At 42.0% G+C, this 5,822-nt stretch overlaps 1 long non-coding RNA gene across 1 annotated transcript; it reads right to left on the reverse strand.

Moving 5' to 3' along the window:
* Positions 1 to 1,938: 1,938 nt before the first annotated feature.
* LOC110725907 lies at positions 1,939 to 2,873 on the reverse strand. Its single transcript, XR_002512255.1, has 2 exons — positions 2,656 to 2,873; positions 1,939 to 2,103 (listed from the first exon to the last, which is right to left on the reverse strand). It is a non-coding gene; the product is annotated as an uncharacterized LOC110725907 (long non-coding RNA).
* Between the last annotated feature and the right edge of the window lie 2,949 nt (positions 2,874 to 5,822).

The following is a 5,822-nucleotide window of genomic DNA, read 5'->3' on the forward strand; positions in this document are numbered from 1 at the left end:
AGACATTTGAGGTCCCCAAGGGTGCCTCGGATGAACTGGTCTAGGCTTCTTGAGAAATCAAAGTCGGCTGGGGGGGCAGACCAAGCAGCCTCTTAGGCAGCTGAATGAGCCTTCCTAGCACTGGAAGGATGCTAGAGACTATATACGGCACAAGCAGCAGGAGTGAGCACAATCCTACTACTCGGAAACTGCTTCCACTCCCACCATGCCGGATGAATTTTCAAACCATACCCTTTCCAAGCATACTAGCTCGGCCAGGACCAGTAGAAGTCAAGCTCACCGTACTCAAACTCCAATTTTTTTAACTCAACGACCTCAGTTTCAAATGCCTAATGATTATGGTGCAATTCTGCCGCCTACTCCCCCGTGTATGGGCCGTATGGACAATATGGTCCGCCGTAAAACCAAGCGGCTTACCTGGGCGGACTGGCCGCACAACCTCAGCCTACTAATTGGAAAATGCGCTTGTTGAACCTTGGGGACAAGCCGCCTCCGTTTTCTCATGAAATTCTAAACTCTCCTCATCCAGTCAAAGTTAAGAGTGTACTTGTGGGCGTCTACGATGGTACGGACAACCCAGAGGAGCACATATCCTTGTACAGAAATCTCATGTACTTGCAAAGTGTGGATGATGATACTTGGTGTAAATGCTTCCCAGCCACCCTCAAGGGAGTGGCTCAGGACTAGTTCAACAGTATGCCCGGCCGGATGCATCAATTGCTTTACAACTCTCAGCATGTTGTTTGTTGGAAATCTCTCCTATAACATACCACCCCGAAAGACTAGTCTTAACTTGGCGACCATCGTCTAAGGGAAAAAAGAGGTTGCGTTCGTACGTATAGAGGTTTAATATGGAGAAAGCACAAATTCATAATCTGCCGGATGAAATGGCCTACTTTGAGTTTCTTTGAGGTCTAAGGCACAATGGTTTCAAGTTTGAACTGATCAGAAAAAAGATTCGGACATACGCAGGTGTTCTACGGGAGGCTGAATGATGCATTGAGGTAGGTGATTTCTATTCGCTGACAAAATCAGAAGATCCGGCCTCGGGCACTGAGAATAAGTCATCCTCTCAGCAAGACTCGGCCGTCAAAAAGAAAGAAGGAAACAACAAAAGAAAAAAGGTTTGGGTGGCTGATTGCCAACAGACCAAGTCCAAGAAAGCCAAGATGTACGAGCCATAGTATGAATACAACAAAGATTATTACTCAATTATGATGGAAATCAAAGACAAGTTCGAGTTTGAGAAGCCCCAGCCTTTGTGAGGGCCGACCCAGTACAGAAACAAAAACAAGTACTGCCATTACAACAAGGATTTGGGGCATGATACGAACGACTGCAACAATTTAAAAAGGCTGTTAGATAAGTTGGTCGAGAAGGGCATGCTCAACTTGTACGTTCTGAAGTCTAAATTCACCTACTCTCGGACGGACAACAAGTCCTAGAAGAAGAAGGAAAAAGAAAAAAGATGATGAAGATGAAAATAGCACGGACTCCGCGTTCACTACTACAAAAACATGAAAAGAAACCCCCTAAAATTGGCATAAGAAACCACTTTAGAGGGGGTCTCAAGTTCAATGGTCTCTTACGTTAAGAAACCACTTTTTTAAGGGGGTTTGTTTGATCTTATTAAATAACCCCTTTTCTAAAAAAGGGGGTTTCTTAAATGCTCCTTAAATTATTAAATCATAGTATTAAAAGAACCCCTTTTTTCAGAAAAGGGGTTTCTTATATTTGTACTTAAGGGACCACTTTTCTAAGAGGGGGTCTCTTTGATTTGTCCATAAATTAAATAAAATAGTTATATATATTGCAATATAACTATCAAATACATTTTTCATATACGCGATAGTTATACCACAATATACTTGTATATTTAATAACTCTAATACAGTTAGAAAACTTAGAACTTTCACATAAATAATAATACAGGCTAAATTAGAAAAAAAAATATGATACGAGTACTTAATAGTATTAATTTACTATACAAAACGTTAGTACATAAACAAAAATCAGTTATTTAAAACTAATACAGAAATTACAGTTTAAACAAAAAAAAAAGCATTAGATTCTTCTAATTCCTTTGTTGGATTTTAATTCCACCTGCAAAACACAAAAAAAATTAATGAATTAATGATAACTCAAAGGTTACAAAGAAAATTTGAATGAAATAGACGAATTTAAAAGTAATTAAAAAAGAATAATCTCAAAAAAATTGACATAGAATATCAAAATCAAAATGTACACATGCATAAGCAAACTAGTTAAACAATTAAGAAAAAACCGTAACCTCACCTCAACCCAACCCACCACCGTAACCCCACCCCTCACCCACCACGACCACCACGAAACCTAACCCACCTAGCCCAAATCCTCCTAACCCATACCCACGTATCACTTAGCCCAGATGCACCCAAATCCTAAACCCACCTGGCCTAGATCCTCCTAACCCTGACCGAACCCACCCACCACCTTACACCACCTAACCCTAATCCACCCACCACCTTAACCCACCTAAGGACCTTTAACCCGAACCCACCCACCAGACCCACCAAAAACCACCCACATCCAAACCAACGAAACAAGTTGTGAATTTTTTTTTAAAAAATAAATAAAAAAAAAACCTTTAAAATCGAATTTTGCTTTGAATGTCACCTTGAATTTGGTTTAATATGGTCAAATTCGACCATGAAACCTCTAGATCTAGAGGTTTCATGGTCGAATTTGACATGAGTAACCATTACATTTGAGAACACGGCATGCGACGCCGGCGAGAAGGAAGACAACAACACTTCCATGGGTTTTGTTGGTTGAATATGGTGGTGGTGGTGGTTGTTGGTTCCGCAGCGGTGGTGGTTTTTGTTGTTGGTGTGAGAAGGAGAAGAGAGGAGATCGAATTGAGAAGGAGAAGAGAAATGAAGGAAGGAGAAGGAAGAGAGAGAGGGGGCGGATGAGAGAGAAGGAGGGGGCGGAGGAGTAAAGAAAAAGATCTGAAGAGGCAAAAGGATAGGAGAGAGAAAAGAGAAATAAAAGGGGGGGTAGTTTTGTTGTTTTTAGGGTTTGGTTTTATCTTTTTTTTTCAGTTTTTTTCGGATTTTTTTTATTTTTAAAGGAGTATTAAAGCTGATTAAGAAACCAAAAAAATAAATCTAAGAAACCCCTTTTTGTAAAAGTGATTCCTTAAATATAAGTAAACTTATAGAAATATATAAGGAACCATTTTTCTTTAGAAGGGGTTTCTTATTTACATGTATAAGAGACCCCTTATTTGAGAAAACAGGTTTCTTTTATTAAGAATTTCTTTTTAGTGATTCTTTTGGATAATTTTGTAGTATTGGTTCATGGTCGTCATATCAGGCGGCTTTGCTGCAGACGACCCAACCAGGAAGGGAATTAAGCAGGATATTCGGCAATTTGGAAAGGTCATGCACACGAAAGATGTGAAGGTGGAGCCATTCCCAGAGGTGATTGTCTGCAAGGCAGACAAAGTTAAGATTAGGACTCCCCTTGATGATCCAATGGTGTTCATATTGAAGGTTGCTAATTTGAAGGTTGGACGAGTGCTAATAGACACCGACAACTCGTCCGACATAATCAGCTTAACTTGTTTGAAAAAAATTAAAGTTCCTGGAAGATGCACTAAAGGATATCTCTAACCCGTTGGTTGGGTTTGGTGGGAGCATTATCCACCCAGTTAGCCAGATAGACTTGCTAGTCCTGTTTGGGCCAAAGAGAGAAGGAAGGTGTTCGGTTTCGTAGTGTCCGACACTACGCGGAATGAAACCCTCCCAAGACCCGCACACAAATTAATGTAACTAAACATGCATATTAAATATTAATCACATAATTAACTAAGAGAGAGAAAAGACGATCTCATCCTCGACGCGTGCTACGCTCCTTTAGAGCTCGTACTTGAAAGCGCTAGCTCCGCAAGCGCGTGAGCCTCCGACGGCTCACACCCTCGAGAGTCGACCCGAACGGTCCCTACCCTGAATGTTAGTCGAGGCAAGACCAAGAACTTAGAGTATTAGAATTAAGGTATTCTCTTCTTGGAGATCCCTTAAAATTCTCAACTCAAGTGTCCCTTCCCAATCCCAAATGATGGGTATTGATAGGGAAGGGTGCCTTGAATTCCAATCTCCCGTAATTGTGGGAGAGTTGGTTAAAATGCACTTTATTCAATTTATTTTGATTCAAAAACAAATTAAAATGCAAGTGGATCAACAAACAACAAGTGACAAGAGGTGAGCAAGGGGGCTAGGTGAGGACCACTAGGGGGGGACCAAACACCACTTGCTCCCCAAGTAATTCCCAAACAAACCGGCTGCCACACGCCTCCACTCAGCACGCACCAGCTGGCGCCCGAGCTAGATACCAAAGGCACGCCCAGCTGACGGCCTGGTACCTTAGCTGGGCCTGCCAGCTCGCCAGCGCATGCGAGCAGCCCAACACGCATGCCTCGCTTTCTAGCGGGCTGCTGCTAGGTGCATCCCTCGCTAGCGATGCCCAGCGTGCTATGCTAGCAGCTGGTGCGTTGCTTGTGAGGGGTGATGCTCGCAGCTCGATACTCTCGCAAGGCATTTGCTAGCCCAGCCATGCGTGCTGGTGCTGCTGCTGCGTTCCTCGTGCTAGCAAGGCCCAGCAAGCATTTGCGTGCTGCTGGACTTGCGATTGTACGGCAGGTGCTGCTATGTGCGAGGCACTAGCATGCTAGCACGCCTAGCGCGCCAACAATGTTCGCCATGCCGCACCAGTTAGCTAGATTGCACTTGGCTCTCGGATTGCTCGGGGCATTCCGAGGCTAGGGGTATATTTGTAATTTGTTGTTTACATGATTCCTCGTCTCGTCGAATTCTAAATTCGACTCGACTTACGACGCTCGGTTTTGACGCTCTAAGCTCGATATCCGACGTCTTTGTTTGTAATACTCTAATGACTCCTCTAATCCTAAGAATTGATTCGTCGCCTCGGATCGGTTACTCGATTGGGGTGTGACCGGAAGGGTTCAGTCAAGATTAAGCTGTAATATTAATTATACATTAATATTACTGATCGGAAGCGGCCTCCACCTAGACATTCCGATCACTTGACCTCACAGAATAATAAGCTTTCTAATAATTTCGAACCCTCTATCGAAATAAAACACTTGTTGGAAGGACACCATTCCTTTCAATCTCCCACTTGTCCTTCCCGATAAGTGTACAGTTAGTGTATGACCCATTTCCTATGTCACTTAATGTCTCTTCATAAACTATAAGGTAAGATTCTTCGTCATTCTTATTACGTCCATAAGTGTTTCTCAATCTCCGAGTTCGACTGTCAATAAGCAGATGATTTCTAAAATCCATCTGAGCACGGCCATGCATTTTCAGTCTCGCTCAAAGATAGGTTCTCTATTGTTAATAGGGGGACATTCCCAGTCTTGTATTATTAGCTTCCCTTACTAAGAGGACCTAACAGCCTGAGTGTTGCCGTTATAATCCCCATTTACGGCAGACGTTTGACAACATCAAAACGGACTAGTACTCAAACAAGAGAACTTACAATACTCATGGTGGAAAATGGTTCCGATAGCAATAATGAGATATATACTTATGACGATTTTAAATCTCTTAAAGTATTCTCATAGGTCAATTCAGTATAGTTCCAAACTAATACCTGTGCAAATGATTTATAACAATCATGTCCTTGTAGCACAAGAAATGGTGCTATAAATCATACTACACACTAATCTCAAGTGGTCATTAATCGTCCATCATTCAAATTACCTTAATTAGGGATAATTTTCGATTGAAAATATTTAATGTTTACTGAACAGGTGT

This window comes from Chenopodium quinoa, unplaced genomic scaffold (assembly GCF_001683475.1).
Source record: "Chenopodium quinoa cultivar QQ74 unplaced genomic scaffold, ASM168347v1, whole genome shotgun sequence".
NCBI lineage: Eukaryota > Viridiplantae > Streptophyta > Magnoliopsida > Caryophyllales > Amaranthaceae > Chenopodium > Chenopodium quinoa.